Here is a 19,864-nt window from a genome sequence, read left to right on the forward strand (position 1 = left end):
AACTAATCTCAATATTTTTAAAACTACTTAAAAATCACCCATCATGCTTTTTCACTTTTAATGTGATACATTTATCTCACATAAAATCCCATAAAACCCATAAATTAAATAATAGTAGGAATATGTAGTAAAGCAGATAAATCTTTCCAAGATTAATCAGACTCACATTAAACTTGACTATGTCCAGATTATGAAATACCTAAATAAGATAGTGGGCGGGGGGGGGGGGGGCGGGTGGGGATGGAACTCTATCGGTACGTTAACCTATCTTAGAGTCTGGCAAATTAGATGGAAATTAATCTTTTGAATTTGTTCCCTTCTTCATAGCTTGAAATACAGAGAATATATTCTATATTTTTTCAAGTTGACACTAAATTAATTCCATTATTGCTATAGGTATAAGGAAATGAAGAAAAGTGGGACTTAATCAATTAAAGTTTTTAGAAGGTTCACCTGGGGAAAAATATGGGAATGATTAGAATTCCCTCTCGAATGCAGTTATGTGTTTATATTTCGATCTCAGTGTAGAAACTGTGTTAACCAGAATTTCTGGATGGTACATCCACATATTTCCTGGGGGTGGTGTGGGTGGTAGAGTCCTAATTTCCCAAACATGGCCCACATGCTTCTTCTATGGCTTGATAGGATAAGGTCAATGCCCGTTGGCTGCCCAGAAAGAGGGGCACACATCATCAGTGTGGCCATCATTTGGTAGCACCGGGACCCAGCCTCATGACCACACATTTATGCCTTCAGAGGGGTGAAGGAACGTTGAAGGAAAGAGAATGGGGATGCTGGGCTTTCAGAGTGGAAAGAAAGCTCCAACTATTTTACATATTATGATAACAAAAGAGTCAGGGTTAGAGGTGGCTGCTGCTAATTCCAAATCTTGCCAAGAACACTATTTCTAGCATGAACCCAGCTCCCACACACTGCATCAAAATCCTCACAAAAGCAAACTTGTATAAAGATGATTACCGAGCACATACATACATGTACCAAGAACACAATGTATTCTTTGTGATCAATTAAAGAGCAAGAATAGTCTGTAGTGGGGCGTCTTACAAAGGGCCCTTTCTTCTAGGTACTTTAGAAAAGGCAGATCTATCAAACTTATGATAATGCATTGCCATGCTGATTTAATTGTCAATTACATATTACTTAAGTGTACTTTAATGATCTATATAAAGCCTTATTTTTTTTTTTTTTACCTCTAATAGCTATTAATGGTTGTTAAAGAAAATGAAACCACTTTACTGAAATGTAATGTGGGGGTCTATTAAGAATAAGTCTTCAAAATGATAAAATACTATCACAAAAATGTGAACCCCTGTACATTTTAATATTCCTGAGTAGGTCAATCTTCGTTCCGCTGGAAGAACATTTCCTCCAAATCGCAATTACAGTTTAAACATCTTCATATGTGTTATATATAGAATAAATTTTACCTAATTCCCAAATGCTTCTTTGGGAGATGGGGAAGGAGTGGGGGCAACATATTACTACATTTCCTCCCAAAGTTTCATAAGGTTTGCAATGTTGGTCATTGGAATAAACTTGGGTGAACACACTCACACCCCTGGCTCTCTTCATCTCTGCATTTGTCCCTGTTTGCCGTGAAAATTATTACAAGAATGAATGAGATCACATGAAAAGAGTATCTTGTGCTCTATGTAAGGACAAACATTTGATCAATTTTAGGGACAGACGTGCCCCACTTAACACAACAGAAATATTTCTTAAAAGAAGTGTCATCGACATTCATTTATTAAAATACTATATTAAATATACTAGAGAGTCTGACTGATTAAACAAAATTTGTGGTGAATCCCTTTAAGAGAGAAGAGTTGTTTGTGAGCAAATCATTTCCTAATGTATCTGTAAGCCTGACTTTTCTGAATGGAGTGTCTTTAGAGGAGGACACATGTCTTGTTCTAAGGATTACTGAACATACACAACCGAGGGCAAGCTGAAAATATACCTTTCCCTATCCTCTAGGACACCCGTTAGACAAGAGCTATTAGGAATATGAAATTAAATATAATTAGAGTCAGAATAAAACAGCATCAGGCTTATGTCCACATAACCTAAAGTAATTTAGAGACTTTACAATTATCCCTTTAACTTGTAACTGTAAGACGGTTAAATAAGCCAAATTAGTCAAAGCAAAATACCTATTTTAGATTCTAGTTTATTTTATTTGGCCGCCTACACTGATCATATTAAGCAGTTATCCAAACTTTATTTAATTTTATATTTTATGGTCAGATGTCAAGTGTGCTTTAAAGAAGATGGATTTTAGAGTAAGACAGAGCCAAGAGTCCAATTCCGACTCAATGACTCTCTGTGGTTCCTTGAGCAAGCTTCCCACCTCCCCATCTGTAAGGCAGGGTTGATGCAAACCTTACTTGCACATTGCAAAGATAAAATAATTGAAGAGATGTCAAGGGCCCGTCATGTAATAGACACTTCATAAGTGTTATTATTCCTTATCATGATCTCTCGATCCCTGAGGTCTTAAAAAAAAATCAGTCAACTCCCATAGAGGAGACTTCCATGCTCCACTCTCAGTAACTGAACACAGAGGTTACATGCAAATTGAAAGCCTGGTTTTTAAATCACTGAGGGCAAGGTTCAAAGCCTACATTAAAAAATATGTATCTTCAATAGCACCTAGCAGAGCACTGGGCATTTATAGACAATAAAAATTGTAGATTGGGTTTCCGAGTGCAGGGGAACGGTTGTGCTATATATGTGTTTGCTCTTCAAGTACGCTGTTAGGTCAGGGAGGAAGTGTCAACTTAGGTACATATCACTTATGAAGACCCTCCCCCCCAAACACCCTTAGTTGATTTCACTATGATGTGTGCATATGTGGGAATGGGTGGTAGTAAAGTAAAAAATGTGTAGAGTACATCATTCAAGTGTATCACTAATTTTATTGAATATTCTCATCTTGTATGAGCCTATATGTCTGAATTTATCTTCTGAAAACCTGGAGATAATCAGTACCTCAGCCAACCTGTCGGGTTAAGATGCAGCCTTCGGGTCAGTGAGGGGTTAATAACCCTGTTCCTATAGCAGAACTGCTGGGGTAAGGGACTTCTTCAGCCTATAACTCCGGCAACATACTTTTTGACCATTTAAATGCGTAAATGGAGAAGCACAGTATTCCCATAAAATTTCCACCATGGAAAAAAAAAAATTGAGGAAAGCTCTGGTAGGCCCAAAGAAATGAAAGTAACTTCAAAAGCAAAACCGTTTTAGAAATTGAAGATTTGGGGGTAGTTACGAACAAGAATGGGAAAACTGGAAAGTGCTTGATACATTAATTAGCTTTAAAATAGCTGCGGGGAAAATGTAATACTCCAGCTGCCTGAATGAATATGCCTCAGGTCATAAAATGAATCTGGTCTGGAGACGGAACCAACTTCTTCCCTTCAGATCAAAGCTGAAAGTACAAGGTAATAAGAAGGTGTTAGGTATACTTTCTTAACATCCTCTGATCCGAGGAGGAGCACTTTCCTGGACCTCACTGCTACATACTCTGGCCTCCCTCCCTTTCTTTGAGGCTGTCAGCCTGGCAGGACTGGGTTCTATTTTGCCATTTCTTCCAGCAACCCAGATGTTGCTAGATTAACCTCAAGTCTGCACCCTCCCTTCCCCTGAGACAGTCAGGTTTATATATTTCCTATTAGTTTGGGAGCTGGTTTTGTCACTTGAGAAATGTAACATTAGGGGCATGCATTTGGAGGGTTCTGGGTCATCCTACCCCTCTCTCGATGATTTCTGTGTGATCCAAGTGCATAAAATTTTGAGGGCCAGCGTGCCAGTAAGTGGAAGAGATGGTCCACAAAGCAGTCAGGAGCAGGGTCTTGGAAATGTGACAGGCCAAGGTTTAAATCCTGAGGAACTGTGTGGCTGCCGTTAAGTCTCAGTTTTCTCAGTCCTAAGATGAGAATAATATAATTTTACCTGCTTAATAGAGTAGAGAGGATTAAATGAGGAAATGCATGAGTAGGGCTTGGCGCAATGCCTCGCACATAGAAAGTGCACAAAAACGTTAGCTATTATTATTTCTATGCTATCTCAGCAGGAAAAGGTGAGTGCAAAATGCAATAAAATCAGTGAAGCCTTAAAAAGGGGTGTAGCTGTGGCCAGCGCTGTTCAAAATACTTACGTTTTCTAAGAGTCTCAGTGAAAATAATGCACCCATGGACAATAGACTATGATGCATATATATATTTTTTTGTTTATAAAGCAGGAGTAGAAACTCAGTGTTCTAAAAATAGAGATGCCAACCTGTGGAGTACTTACTAACTTGTGCAAATTACTGTAGACGCTGACTGCCCAACTATCAGACTACACGTATCCTTCTTCTGGGTATTATTTTTTAGTACTCTCAAAATGCAGTAAGAGAGTACTGCTAAGTGGATGGTAAAAGCCAATAAATGCTTTGACAGGTGAGCCCAGCGTAGTGAGTTCATACCCCATTCAGCCTTTCAACAAATCAGATCATTCTAATATCTGTACTGACTAAAGAGAAAGTATCTTTTATTACAGATTTTTATAGAAGTCTATATAATGAAGTGGAAACCAAATGAGAAGAAAGGTTTGAAAGAATTAGGAAACATTCATTCATTTATTTATTTAATAATATTTATTGAGCAGCTGATATATACTAGCTCTGGGAATTCAGTTGATTTGTCAGGAAGGCATGAGGACCCTGATGGGCCACTAACCCATAGCCCCCATGGGCTAGTAGTTCAGAATTTTGTGACAATCTTCATTATAAAAACCTACATGTAGATACGCACAAATTAACATGTGATCCCAGGACAAGTAGTGAGTAGTGGAATTAAAATTTTAAAAAAAGAAAAAAGAGGGATCCCTAGGTGGTGCAGCGGTTTAGCACCTGCCTTTGGCCCAGGGCGCGATCCTGGAGACCCGGGATGGAGTCCCACATCGGGCTCCCTGCATGGAGCCTGCTTCTCCCTCTGCCTATGTCTCTGCCTCTCTCTCTCTCTCTCTCTCTCTCTCTCTCTGTGACTATCATAAATAAATAAAAAAATAAAAAATAAAAAAATAAAGAAAAAAGAAGTGCAAAGGTGATGAGAAGGGGTTGGGTGGATTAAGGGATACTTTATATATGTTGATAAAGAAGGCCTTTCTGCTTTTTGCCGTATCTACTGCAAGAAGGAGGACGATTCTCAGCAATCAGACCATCAACATTCCAGAAAATTTCAACATCACTCTGAAGGGATGCATTGTTATTGTGAAAGGCCCCTGGGAAACCCTGCAGAGTGACTTCAATCACATCAGTGTAGAACTCAGTATCCTTGGAAAGAAAAAGAAGAGGCTCTGAGTTGACAAATGGTGGGGAGACAGTGCAAACAGTAGCCAGTTCTTTTCTATCTGTACAGAACATAGTCAAGGGCATTACCCTGGGCTTCCTTTAAGGGATGAGGTCTGTGTATGCTCACTTTCCCATCAACGTTGTTATTAGGGAGAATGGTTCTCTTGTTGAAACCCAGGATTTCTTGCTTGAAAAATACATCTGCAGGGTTCAGATCAGGCCAGGTGTTGCTTCCTCAGTATCTCAAGCCCAGAAAGAAGAGTTAATTCTTGAAGGAAATGATATTGAACTTGTATCAAGCTCAGCTGCTTTGACTCAGCAAGCCACAAGAGTTAAAAACAAGGGTATCAGAAAAATTGGGGGTGGTATCTATGTTTCTGAACAGGAATAGTTCAGCAGGCTGATGAATAAAGATCTAACTTGTCCAGCTACAGAAACAGCAAGATGCCAGATGATTTTTCAGATTTATTTGTGACATCTTAAAGATGCAATAAATGCTGTGTTGACTGGGGGGAGGAGGGGAAAGAAGGCCTTTTTGAGCGGGTGATATCAGACCAGACTTGAATAACAAGTGTCTAAGAGAGAGAGAGAGGGAGAAAGGAGAGCACATGAGCCATCAGAAAAGCATCCCAGTCACGGAAAGAGCAAGCGCTGGCTCCTGAGGCAGGATCCAGTTGGTGGTGTTGAGAACCAGCAAGACGGCCAGCACAACTGAGCAGATTTGCTGAGTACGGCGTGGTAAACAAGAGGGCTAGGCTGCAGAGAATGCGGGCTTTGTAACACACAGCGAAAATAGAGATGTACCAGTGTCTCAGATCCAAGAAGGTCTTTGAAGATAATATTCTCTGTAAAATAAGATGGATACCATTTGGGGAGAGAAGAGAGAAAAAGACACAGCTTCTTTTAAATAAACAGGCCCATCTGTAAAGATAAAACTCTATGATTTGGGAAGAGAAACCTAATGCACAACAAAACAGAGCACCAGCACAAACACTGGGAATGGTAGAAAATAAAACCGAACCAAAACTTGACATCGTCTCACATGTCTGTTCTTGTGTTTGTTGCCTGTACTTTTGGTGTCAAATCTGTGAAATCATTGCTAAGGCTGATGTCACACAACCCCCCCCCCCCACCCATTTTCTTCTAGGAGTTTCACCATTTAAGGTCCTATGTTTGTCTTTAATTCATTTTGAATTATTGACTCATGTGTGGTGTAAGACTAAAGTCCAAAAACTTCCGCGTAGCCAAGGAAACCACAGAGTGAAAAAGCAACCTATGGAATGGGAGGAGATATTTGCAAATCATATATCTGATAAGGAGCTAATTTCCGAAATACAAAAAAAACCTTCGACAACTCAGGGTGCCTGAGTGACTCAGTCGGTTAAATGTCTGACCCTTGTTTTGGGCTCAGGTCACGATCTCAGGGTCGTGAAATCGAGCCCCATGCCAGACTCCTCATTAGGTGTGGAGCCTGCTGAAGGTTCTCTCTCTTCCTCTCCTTCCTGCCCCCACTCACACACTCTCTCTCAAAACAAAACAACAACAAAACTCCTACAACTCAATGGCAAAAAAAACCTAACAACTAGATTTAAAAATGGGCTAATGACGTGAATAGGCATTTCTCCAAAGATGACATACAGATGGCCAACAGGTATAGAAAAAATGTGCTCAATGACACTAATCATCAGAGAAATGCAAATCAAAACCACAATAAGTTATCACCTCACACTTTTTCGGGTGGCTGTTACATATTTTAAAAAAGACAGCAAATGATGGCAAGGATGTGGAAAAACTGGAAGCCTTCTATGCAACAGGTGAGAAGACAAAAAGGCACGGCTGCTATGGAAAGCAGTAAGGAGGTTCCTCAAAAGATGAAAAATAAAACTAGCATACGATCCAGCAATCCCCCTCCTGTGTACTCATTCTGAATCTTAAAACATGTGCCCCTTCATACTCATTGCAGCATTATTCACAACAGCCAAGATGTGGAAATAACCAAAGTGTCCACTGACAGATGAGTGGAAAAAGAAAATGTGCATACACACACACACACACACACACACACACACAAACACACACGGTGGGATATTATTCACCCTCAAAAGAAGAACCCTGCAGTATTCGACAACATAGATGAACTTTGAGGCCACTATGCTAAGGAAGATAAACCAGCCACAGAAGGATGGATACTGTGTAACTCCATTTACACGAGGTCTCTAAAATAGTTAAACACATACAAGGAGAGTGAAATGGTGGTTGCCAGAGATGAGCAGAGGAGGAAATGGCTAATTGCTAATCAAAGGGCATAAAGTTTCAGTGATGCAAGAAGAGAAACTTCTAGAGATCTGCTGTACAACACTGTGCCCGCAGTTAACAATCCTGCATTGTACTCTTAGACCTCGGTCAGCTGTAATCAGTGATTGCCCCCCTGTTGCTACTGTTCTCTGACATTTGAGGCTACTGCTATTTCTCTTTCTTACTCTCCTTGCATTTTTTTCTCTTTCTTCTGTTTTTGAGCAATTTATCAGATAAAATAAGAGTCCGGTATCTTTTCACTGCATTATGGGGCCTAGAATCCTGGTTTGCCTCATGTTGACCGACCACTGCCTTCTTTACCACCTTTCGTTTTGCCTCTGCAAGTGCTGTCAACATTCCCTCTATAAACAAGGTGCATTGGCTTTCCTAAAACCACCATGGTAACAACAACAAAATCTCTTTTTATCAAAAAGGACCTGGAGACAGTTACTAAAACCCTTGCAATTATAGAATGTGCCTCCTTCACTTTATCATTGTCGATTCTCTATTTCCCCCCAATTCCCAAGTTTTGCCAAATATGTTCCCATGTCGCGCTGCTCTTACAAGCATCATAAAGTTTGATTTGCTCTTTAGCGGCAGCACTCTGCAAATTGTAAAGTTATAATCTGATGTGATTTTTATTATAATTGTCATTATCATTACTGATTACTTAAGCGATGCCCACAATGCCCTGCCATCATGCTTTCTTGGATTTACAATCTGAAGTCTGCTGATCAGTGACTTTCTGGGCCTCCCTTATCTGGGAGGCTCGTGCCTGGAACCGAGAGAATAAAGGAGGGTACGCGGGAGGGATCCCCGGCACATCCCACCTCAGACTTCCCTGGCTCTCAGGCTTCTGTGTCTCAATCGTGTTTTCTCCTGGAAAATGCTGGCCACACCTGGGGCCAGAGAGTGAATAGAAGAACTTCAAGTGCAGAGAACTGACTAGACCTTGAAAGTTGGAATGCAGTTTCTAGGGTTTTTGTAACAAGAAGCCTGGAATCCTAGAAATGGGCTATGAGGTCCTGCCAAGGAGCCAAAACTGGTTCCCAACTTCTCAAAAGGCATGCGATATGCTTATATAAGATCCTCCTTGCTCATGAATATTTTTGTTAATTTTCTCATACGCATTAGTATGACTGATATTGCTTGGACACCAGGCTTTACAACTGTCTCTTCCTATTTTAATAACTTGTTCTCCTCTCTTCATATTCCGTTTGCAGGCTCAGGGTAATAGCCTACAACATAATCAGTAGCTGTTGAGTCTGGCCAATTGCTTCCTGCCCCCTGCTTCCTAGACAATTGGTAGATGTGGCTCTGATACCCCATTCATAAGCTACTATAATATTCCAAATTGTTGTTATTGCATTCTTGGCACGTATGGTACAATTTTGAGTTCTAATTCAGTCAATTATTCTGGATGCTGGTCAACTTGTAGCTGCCATTCTCCTATGCCTTTATGTCTTGAAAACACACAAACCACATCAGAGACCCAAGGGTTACACGGAAGGCTTCCGGTCTTGCCTTCTTAATTTGCCCACTGATCGAGGTCATTGACAAAAACATAAATATAAACAGGAAACTCTTGAGCGAACCTACTTTTTAACACAGCTTTTTAAAAAGAAGCAGATCATGGCTGATTAACATTTGATTGTTTTTCCCCAGAGACTCAAATGATCAGAACCGCGAGGCGGTAGTGAAATCGTTAAAGGACGACAGAGAAGGGTTTTTGCCAAGCATTAGGCTAAAATTAGATATTCGGTTTCTGAATAACTGAACAGTGGTGTAAAACCAGTGTCTTGGGAAGTCTGGAAATGTTTTGAGAGCAGTTGTTTTGTTTTGATTTTTGAGTCATGTAATTTCGATATGAGTCAAGTATGATGATTTCACAGAAACGTTTTTGTAAATCTATGATCAACTTCAAGAAAAGAATCATCTAATGTACCATCTTTCTCTGAAAGAAAGAACCCTTCCACCTTCTTTAGTACTTTCACTTCCATGTAATAGCAAAAATAGCAGCTAAAATAGCAACATTTATTGAGCGCATTCACCGTACTGGGCACTGGCTTTAACTCTTTGTAGGGAAGACACTTATTCTTGACAATAATCCTGGGAGTTGGGGACCACCAACAGCCCCGTTTTATGGAGCAAGAACCCGAGCCCCGAGGAGTCAGCCGCTGTGCTCACGGCCATGTAGTTATGAAGCGGTGGAGGTGGGATTTGAGCTGAGTCCAATTCCAGGGAACACAGCAGTGAACTGCCAAGTAGACAACGATGTACCTGAATAATAAGCCCAGTGAAGACAATACAATGTACAAAATTCTTCTGCTTCCCTTTAAAAAAAAAAACCCCTGCAAAATCTCCCCCCACCCCATAATTTCGCAAGGGGATGACATTCAGAAAAATGCTTTCTTTCCATTTCTGTGCTTCAGAGTCTCTAAAGCGACTCACTCCTAATCTTTAAAATTTGTACATTTCACACCAGGAAAGACAGTCGGAGAAGGGAACATTTTATTCCCAAGTGACATTCTGGGTTTAACTATCCTTTGCAACAGTTTTGTTTTGAAAGATCTCCGTGGCTGCATATGAACCAGCCAGATGTCAACGATGAGTCTACCATGTACAATATTCCCCAGAGACTAAAAATACTCCTTGCTGATAGAGTATCTGGAAATACCACGCGAACACCATCGGACCTGATGCATCACTAAGTGTCTGTGTAAACGCCTCTGAAACAACAGATGTTCTGGGCTCCTGCTGTTCCCTCTGAATAACAAAATGACTTGTGGGGAGCTGAAGCTCCCCTCACTTCTCCACAACAGTTTGGGGAAGAACCAATGAGATTCTGTCCTCACTTCGACCTTGGGAAGGAGCGTTAGACACCGTCCAGGGCCCGGAATCCACCTGTGGCTACCGGCAGGTTTCTGCAGGTGTTTGCCCGTGGGAGGCTGTCAAGGGTTGGCCCAAATCAGGGCAATGCTCCTGACAGAAGAAAATTAACCAGCAGGAACTTTCTAGGTGCCGGAATATCTTTCCGGGACACAGATATGTAGGTGGAATCTGCACTTAAAAATAACTCAGTGATGGGAACAGCAGAGAAGACTACGGCTGAGCAGTGCAGTAGAGGAACAGTTACCTGGAAGATGCACAGTGAATGATGAGGCCTGACATACAGGATGGGGCCCAGAGAGGGACCGAGGGTTGTAAACGAGAAGCATTTTGAGTTCCCTCAAGGGAAGATAGGGGAAATCTCAAACATTCAGATCATAAAAGGCAGGAGGGAATGTGACAGTCAATGGAAATGGGATTGGAACTTCAAGGTTAGCCATCATGCTGATGATCACCAATCCTCGTAGCCACAGGTGCTCTGCAATCTCCAAAGCCCTGCCAGGGGCACCGTGTCATCTGACCAATCAGGAACCTGACACTAGAAAGTGGAACCAGGTCCTGAGCCCAGAAAAGGAGATAAAAGTCAAAGGGAACTAAATTAAAGGTGATTTCAAGTTCTCCTCCCTGAAACTAAAGACGTGAGAAGGGTGCAGGGTAAAACAGCTCCAAGCAAGAAGACTCACCAAGCCTGACGTGAGCTAAGACACTAAGTTCACTTCACAAAGATAAATGCAGATACAAACTGAGTCTGCAGCACAGCCTGTGATGCTCAAAAGAGTCAGAAGACCCATGTCCCGGACTGGGCTCAGTGATTTACCAGCTGTGTCACCCGGACGGCAATACCCAAGCCCACTCTTTTTTATCTGCAAAACAACAGTGAAAGGGCCTGCTTCCCATGATCTATGCAAAATGTACATTTGGTATTGTTGAGTGTTTAGGAGGCCTGCGAAAATGTCACTTTTTTATTTTTTATAATAAATTTATTTTTATTGGTGTTCAATTTACCAACATACAGAATAACACCCAGTGCTCATCCCATCAAGTGCCTCCCTCAGTGCCCGTCACCCAGTCACCCCCACCTCCCCGCCCTCCTCCCCTTCCACCACCCCTAGAGTTCATTTCCCAGAGTTAGGAGTCTTCATGTTCTGTCTCCCTTTCTGATATTTCCTACCCATTTCTTCTCCCTTCCCTTCTATTCCCTTTCACTATTATTTATATTCCCCAAATGAATGAGACCATATAATGTTTGTCCTTCTTCGATTGACTTATGTCACTCAGCATCATACCCTCCAGTTCCATCCACGTTGAATCAAATGGTGGGTATTCATCCTTTCTAATGGCTGAGTAATATTCCATTGTATACATAAACCACATCTTCTTTATTCATTCATCTTTCGATGGACACCGAGGCTCCTTCCACAGTTTGGTTATTGTGGACATTGCTGCTAGAAACATCGGGGTGCAGGTGTCCCGGCGTTCCTTGCATCTGTATCTTTGGGATAAATCCCCAGCAGTGCAATTGCTGAAAATGTCACTTTAAAATGATAATCAGATTGGTCTTTGTCAATCACTTACAAACGTTTCTCAGGATAACAGAGTCACATCTAAGATCTCTATCGTTTAAGATCTCTCATCTAAGATGTTGTTCCCATCCTACAACTAAGGAACACTGGAACCGAATGGTCAATTTGTGGACCTGGCTTTAGAAATTAAGGCCTTCCAGTTTCTGACCTCTGGATCTTTGGGGAAAATAAACCATTTAAATAAAAAGTACCCCGGGGATCCCTGGGTGGCGCAGCGGTTTGGCGCCTGCCTTTGGCCCAGGGTGTGATCCTGGAGACCCGGGCTCAAATCCCACATCGGGCTCCCGGTGCATGGAGCCTGCTTCTTCCTCCGCCTGTGTCTCTGCCTCTCTCTCTCTCTCTGTGACTATCATAAATTTAAAAAAAAAAAAATTTAAATAAAAAGTACCCCAAGTCACACAGGGAGAAGAGAAGAGAGCGTCAACTTAGTGCTGCATGTTTTACTACCTGTGAGCACTAGAAACTGTTGGCTTTCTTCTCTACCCTCCACCCACTGTTAATTGCAACAAGTGGCCAACCCTCATTTTCAGATAAAGATCTGAACGGTGTGTTGCCAATATGGGAAGATATATTTTTGAGGCGGAAACTGAAGAATCACTCTGTGCTTTGCCTTTGTGGTAAAAACAGAAGCTCAACTCTACATCGTGAACTGAAAATTAATTTCAGTCTCGGTCCATGAGAATTTGACCAGGTGGGACCAAGGTTTCTTTAAGATGGTCTACTCAACTTACGTACACCATAGTCGAGATGTGGGACCAGGGAAAAGAGAAATACAGCAGGCAGTTCTTCTCCTTTCACTAATAGTAAATTGCTGTATATAATCCCATAGCCAGCGGGCATAGCTTAATGCACTAAGCTTCAGGTTTGCTATGCGTAGGCTGTTTAAAACCTTAAGTTCAAATCCCAGAAGGATCTGTATGACTCCTCATCTCCTTGAGTTTGATCAATTATATTTCATAGATTTTTATTATGTGAGAGACTCAAATAAGGCTTTATAACCCAAATCCGGTTTATCTTATGGAGAATCTAAATACCTTGTACTTTTTATTTATCTAAATATTGAGTTTCAGGCTTTACTGTCTCTTAACACCTTCCCAGCACTTAGGGAGGAAATTGTGTGAAAACTTTTAATTGGGATGAGAATCCTCTGGCGGAATTGTGAGCTACATAATTTATATATGTAGGCTTCCAGTATTGGTGAAAGGATGGATGTAGGAGACCCAGTCCATGAAGCAAAGACGAATCCAACGTGGTATGTGATAGTAACTGCCATTTATTGAATGGCCACCATGTGCTTGGCACTTGATGTGAATTATCTCATTCAATCCTCATGGCTCCTCTGTGAAGTAGATATTTTTATACCCAGTTTACAGAGACTTCCAACAGCTCTGTCCAAAGCCATAGGAGCCGAAAAAGGAGAATAGGATTTAAACACAGGTGTAGCTGATCCTACATCCACGATGTTCCATTTACAGACACTGCCCTACGTCTAAATAGAAGGTAATAACAACAACGTATATGGAAGGCACCAAGAATGCAGTTGTCCAGTGAAAGCCCAAACCAGAAAGGCAGTGGGACCCAGGGACTCAAGAAGGGAACCTGGGTCAATCTGTCATAAATTTTCTATCAAGATTGTCTTTAAAGAGCCAGTGACTGATCTTCCCACTCAAGCCATGCCTCATCCACATGGTGAGTGGGCAGGCTTATGGGCATGGTCTCTAGAAGAGCCCAGCGTGGGTGGGTGCCAGGGTGTAATGCCCTTTCAAAATGTCACAGGCGAAAGTTCTTAGACTCAGTGGAATGTGGACTCTACTGAGATGGCGTGGTACAGAGACCTGGGGCCCCCAGAAGTCATACCCCATCTGGGAGCATATTCTGTTATCTTTTGCTTTGTCTAGTCATCTCCCTAGGTTCCTGTATTCCTTGCTACTAAAGAAAGTCTCCATCCTCTGTTCATAGCCTTCCATCACATGACCATCCTGTTGTGACTGAATCTGGAGTGAAGCCACAGGCAAAATCAACTGTGCTCCATGTTAAGGGTGATTCAATGGGTGCCACTAGTTTTTACCTGTAGTCAGAAACAAAAACAGGGCAAAACGAGGGGTGGGTGGGAGTGGAAATAATCACATCAGTTGGAGACATGTTAGATCGGAATTGCTTGAGGATCATCCAGGGGAGATGTATGGTAGAAAACTGGATATAGAGTCTCAAGTAAAAGGGAAGTTCAGAAGTGGAGACCTAGGCAGGGAATCGTGGATATTCAGGAGATACGTTGAACCACAGAGGATGAGCTCACCCAAGGAGAGAATATATAAAAAGAAGATTAGTGGGTTAAAGCAGAACCCTGGGAAATACAAAAGAGAGAAAGAGACAGAGAGACAGAGACAGAAAGAGAGGAGAATTAGAACAGCCAGAGAAATCAGAGAATCAGGAGAGAATGGTGATGGAGAATATGGTTTAAAGGGCAGCATTTCTCAGAGGATATTCCTAGTTTTATCTAAGATAAGCTTTACAGATTAAAGTAAAAATGCCTTGCTAATTTGTAGCATGAATCTTTAAAGAGGATTATATAGAGAGAGCCTTCTGAAAATATCTGACCACAGAACTCTTCATTTTACATAAAACCTATTCACATGTCTCATAACCAAGTTTCCTCAGAACACATTTTGGGAAAATCTAGAGTCCGTTTCCCTAAACAAGAAACTGTTTTTGTTGTTGGTGGTTTTTAAAGATTTTATTTATTTATTCGTGAGAGACACAGAGAGAGGCAGAGATATAGGCAGAGGGAGAAGCAGGCTCCCTGTGGGGAGCCTGATGCGGGACTTGATCCAAGGACCCCGGGATCATGCCTTGAGCCAAAGGCAGACGTCTGCTCAACTACCGAGCCACCCAGGGGCTCCCCTAAACAAGAAATCGTGATCTCAGTACACAGAGAGAGCCAATATATAAGTATTCAATAGGGGGTCCATTTTGACAATTAGTAAGTCATTGATTACCTTTACCAGAACAGTTTTAGTGGAGCACGAAGGACAGAGGCAAGGCAGCAGAGGACCGAGTAATAGGAAGGCAGGATGTGAAAACAGTGCATATTCATTTCTCTTTCAAGAGACCTGGGTTTGGAAGGCCACACACACAGGCTAGGAACCAGAGGGGAGGTAGCTCCAATAGGACATTTCAGGATGGAAGAGCTCTGTGCAAATTTATAGGGTGGAAGAAAAACCAGAGATAGAGAGGAGCCGAAAATATGTGGGTGGGTTGAGAGAGTGGGTTGAAGGGGTAGGTGCGGGGACAAGGCACCGGAGATGCAGATAGGAACCAGATGGATGAGGGATTACGGAGTGTGCACATGCAAATAAAGTAGCCAGCCACGAGAATACAGAGAAAGAGGAGCTCAGGGCTGATGGAAAGGACTGGGCAGGTCTCCTCACAAGAGGTGGCCCTTGACCTGGACCTGGAATGAGCAGGAGAGAAGCAGAGAAGATAGGCATGCCAGAAATGCAAGCCATTCCAAAGGGACAGGAGCCAGAAGACAAGGTGTGGAGGTGCTCGAGAACAGAGTGTGCCCAAGAAAGGACGTCTGGGATTGGAATCCCAGGCCTCTTCATTCTTAGCTAGTTCCCTTTGCATCCGATGTCACTGATTCCATGGAATAGGATGTCTGATTGACCCCAGGATCCTTCACAGTGACATGCTCATCCATCTGTTGATTTGTACTTTGGGGCCCTATTTTATTATCTGCTTCCCCATACCTAAAGTTGCACAACCCAACTTTTCTACTGAAAAGAAAAGGAGGGTAAAGAAACACGCAGTCTCCTCTTGGTGGACTGAAGAGTATCAACAAACAAACCTGGCCAAAACAACCCAAAATCTTGGGAGTAAAAAAATTACACATCCAATCTGGAACTTAGAGTTCAGGCAAGAGATTTATGCAAGACCAGAACCTGGAAAGAGAGGTGTATAATAGATCTATATGAGACGGTATTTTCCACCTTCCTGGAACTACATCTTTTTCTAGACAAGAAGATGGGAGTTGGTTTTCGATGATCACTGTTTACCACTTACAGGGATGAAATAATCAGTATTTTTGGTAATCGTTTTTAAAAACAATTATTTTAAAAGGTTTTCTTGCCTGGGCAATTCAAAGCAAGGACTCCGTAAGTTATCTCTTGCTTTTGGAAGAAGTGTGAGTACGGGGGCTCGGGCATATTCAGGAGACATTTCTCCAAAACATGTTTGCTCTGCGCAGACTGCAGAAGCAGAAGCAGAAGCTTCTCAGCTGTTTTCCTCTAGAACATTTCCACTCTCTAGCTAACGTCATGTTAAAAAATAATAACAGAAATGGAAATCATTCCATTCTAAAGATGTCATTCTAATCAGAAGGCTGTCCCACTCAGTTCCTTGATGAAGCCTCTTTGTTAGTCCATGTAGCAGCTGGGGGACGTTGCTCTCCACCCCAAACAAATATTTAAGCAACAATTATTAAGTGGCAAATTGGTAACCTCAGACACCAGCATCACCGACAGCCTGTTGAAAACAGGACCATTAGACGTACATATCTTTAATTGCCACAGACCATTGAGCTTTGCTGAGGACAAATATCTCCACTCCTGTGGGGAGGCTTATATAAACAGACCTCAAGTAGCTGCCCGTTACTTCAGATGTGTAGGGGATGCATCTGTATTCGATATGTATTCCGAGGCAAGGAACTATGGAGACCATTCCTTCCTTTTTGTGTGATGGGTTAGTGAATACATGAATGTGCCTATGAGTGTGTATGTGTGTGCACATGTGTAAGGGACAGAGAGGGAGACATGGAGCCCATGCGATATTGAATGTGTTTCTGTATGTGCAGCAAAATAGGAATGTTTGTAGTTTGCTTATTATTATGTAAACCAAGGGGACAGACTGGTTGATCCACAGGCAATTATTTGCTCTAAGTCTCCATTTCGCTTAAGAAAACGCACCTTCAAATCCTGGAAGCCCCCGTGAGTCACAGTCCTTAGAGACACCTCATCGTTTCTGCTTCCCCATAAGGCCCACCCTCGCCTGCAACTTGGTGGAATTCAATCCACGCCTTTTGGGGTTTGCGCAAATCCCGCATTTTGAAACAATCCCTGGATACTTTTGTTAGAATCATACTCCCAACCTCAGCTGTTCTTCCTCCCAGAAGAAAATCAAAGTCTTTGTTAATCCCATTTCTGTATTATTAGAGTCAGTTAAAAGTATTCTCATTCCTAACAAGAAAAAAAAAAAAAGGTCTTTCAGACCTTGGAGTCATTTCCTTATTATTCATTTTAACTCCAATCATTAGAAGTATATCTCTTTAACTATCACAAAAAAGAAATTTTATCAGTAATCATAATGGTCGGACCTTCAGTGTGGATTCTTTACCAAGAAAATATTGCACTTTAGGAAACTGTCCCATTCTGATGACCGAAAGTCTTTTACTACTAGTATCTTAAGCAAAATGCGCTGATATGGTGTCATTTTTGTTACACATTATTTTCAGCCTAAAAGAACGGAGTGAAGAATGATACAATCAGAACACAATGCACAGGCAGCAGCAAGTTATCTAAAAGAATCCTGCCCCCACCCCACACACCCCCACCTCCTACAAACAGCATAAAGTATACAGTACTCCCTGAGTTTTGGAAACCGTTAACTCCTCATTTCTCCATTTCGACATCAGAAGAGACACAAAGCAAACTATTTACATAGTTTAAAATACAGCATGATATATGTATAGATGTATATTTAACTTTGGGAACATCGCTAGGTGGCAGCTGGTATTCTAAACATCATTATGCATTCCACCCCGTGCAATGGAATACAGATTATTTATAAAATGAAAAATTAGGTGCTCCACATTTAAAGGCCAAGATTTTTTTTTCTAGGTCAAAAGAATGAAAGTTTTAGCGATCTTAAAAAAAAAAAAAAAAAAAAAAAAAAGATGCACTGCCAGTTCTTGCTTATTAAGCAGCAATGATTAAGTTGGTGCTCTCCCCAGTACCTCCCGCTCCGCCCTCCCTGAGGCTGACGGCTCTGAGAGAAGACGGAGGCCAAGGCGGTTCATTTTGCTTCTCTTACCACCTCTGAATATCAGTCTGGAGGGACAGAGAGGCTGAACCTGTAGGCTTAAGGCAAAATTTTCAGATCATGGTGGATTTTAATGACTGATTGACTGATGCTCTCTACTTTCTTTTTTTCTTTTTTTTTTTTTAAGATTTTCTTTCTTTATCTGAGACAGAGAAGGAGAGCATGCATGAGCAGTGCAGAGGGGCAGAGGCAGAGGGAGAAGCAGACTCCTCACTGAGCAGGGAGCCTAACCAACCATGGGACTCGACCCCAGGACCCCGCGATCATGACCTGAGCCGAAGGCAGACGCTTAACTGACTGAGCCACCCAGGCGCCTCTGCTCTCCACTTTCTAAGGACTAAAGATAATGAAGCATTTTTCTTTTTCTTTTATTGTCTCTTCTTGACTTTAATAGCCAATATCATCATGCCATGCCCCCTGCAAAGCACAATTTTTAGATTTTCCTGAGATGCTTTGCCTATTGGTCTATGTGGAAGCACACCCACCTTCCAGAACATTCCAACTACATGAGGCATAACTGACCAAGGACCACAGCTGCTGTGTTCTGAATCCACCAGCACACTGGCTCCGGGTCACGCTTCCCAAGAGCTGCTCCCAGCCACTGACTGGGCACAGAAGGGATAGTAAGACAAGCCCGTTCCTGGAAGACCCAGGATAGCTCTCACTCAAGGACCCCCGAGCCTTGTGGAATCTTCATCGGATTTGGGTTTGGTAACTTCTACCCAGCCTCCCTCTCCCTCAGGGTCAGCCAAGGACTGCAGTCTGGCCACTCTCCCAGCCTCTTCCAGCTCCTTCTCCATTTTCTCTCACAGACACTTCTAATAAAATCCTTTCATGGGTATTTCCTTCTTGGTGGCACCTCCTTCTCAAAGTACCCAAACTCGAACAGACTAAAATTCTATGTGCAATCAGGTGTAGGAAAGAATGAATCAATAATCAATGAAATCAGCATCACAGTGTGTGTGTGTGTGTGTGTGTGTGTGTGTGTGTACTTGGGAATTTCCTGGCCACAAATGGCCAGCTCGGAACAGCTGCTCTGGTTCACCCCAAACAATACCCATCAGATGGCTGGAGGAATTTCTTTTTCTTTCTGATTTGCCAATGGTGATGACTTTCTTCTATTCCTTTAGCCCCAAATGATACAGAACTTGCTGGTACCTCAGATCTGGGGTGGGTTATGAGGCAGTCCATGCAGTGATACAGGGCTACAGGGGCTGATGGCAACTCATGATGCCTTGCAGCTATCCTGGTCCTGACTCTGGCCACCCGGTCCTATCTACCAATTTCCTTAATTCCCTATTCCCAGACATGCTTCCCTTCCTCAATGGAGAAGACCTGCTCAGCATCAAGTACTTTGGGATTTCTCCTGAAAAGTGAATGGATGTCCCAAAAAACACCTCCATCAGCTGTTAGTTCTTTGTAAATCTGAAGAAGGAAAGGAAAGGGAAGGGTTGTGGGCATAGTAGGAAGCCTATGGGAGTAGAGCTACAGTGATGGTGGCTGAAATATCTAAGTAGGCTTGTCCACTGCTGGCCCTTGAGAAGAAAGATGGGAATTATGAAAAAGAAGACCAGGAGTATCCCCAGTGGTTTATGCCACGTAAACCACATAAATACGGGGAGTACGTGCAGTTCTCCCCGAACTG

General features: G+C 42.2%; 1 protein-coding gene and 1 pseudogene across 7 annotated transcripts in view; one reads left to right on the top strand and one right to left on the bottom strand.

The window, feature by feature from the left end:
* CELF2 (CUGBP Elav-like family member 2) overlaps nucleotides 1-19,864 on the bottom strand; it is a 955,758-nt gene that overhangs the window by 336,997 nt on the left and 598,897 nt on the right. The window lies entirely within an intron of this gene.
* Nucleotides 5,127-5,809, top strand: LOC112933506 (large ribosomal subunit protein uL6 pseudogene; annotated as a pseudogene).

This window comes from Vulpes vulpes, chromosome 2, assembly GCF_048418805.1.
Source record: "Vulpes vulpes isolate BD-2025 chromosome 2, VulVul3, whole genome shotgun sequence".
In the NCBI taxonomy this organism is placed as follows: domain Eukaryota; kingdom Metazoa; phylum Chordata; class Mammalia; order Carnivora; family Canidae; genus Vulpes; species Vulpes vulpes.